The sequence below is a fragment of the Penaeus monodon genome, chromosome 19 (genome assembly GCF_015228065.2).
Source record: "Penaeus monodon isolate SGIC_2016 chromosome 19, NSTDA_Pmon_1, whole genome shotgun sequence".
NCBI classification, from domain to species: domain Eukaryota; kingdom Metazoa; phylum Arthropoda; class Malacostraca; order Decapoda; family Penaeidae; genus Penaeus; species Penaeus monodon.
The window spans coordinates 1,955,172-1,955,557 of NC_051404.1; positions in this window are offsets into that span (position 1 = coordinate 1,955,172).

Sequence of the window (386 nt, forward strand, 5' to 3'; positions counted from 1 at the left end):
TATATATGCCTAAAATTCTTTTCAATTACTATTGGTTCACAGGTATAATGCATATGATTTATTAATGATTTGAAAATTTACATTCAGGATTATACTGGAAAACTGCCATTATCTCAAGAACTTATGTCAGGATATATATATTTTTTAAATAGATATGAAATACATCTTGTAAGTGGCTTTTATTTTATCCAAAGCAAAAAACACTAAATATATTGTAAATTTAGAAAATGAAATGAAGATCACGGATGATAACATGTAAATAGAAAGCTTCATGAGAGTTTTGTAATATCTAAAAGCCACTGATAAAAGACGAGGCCGTGGCACACAGCAAATACTTTTGATGACTACAGCATTCAATCCTGCTTGTCTCCATAAACAAGAAAACC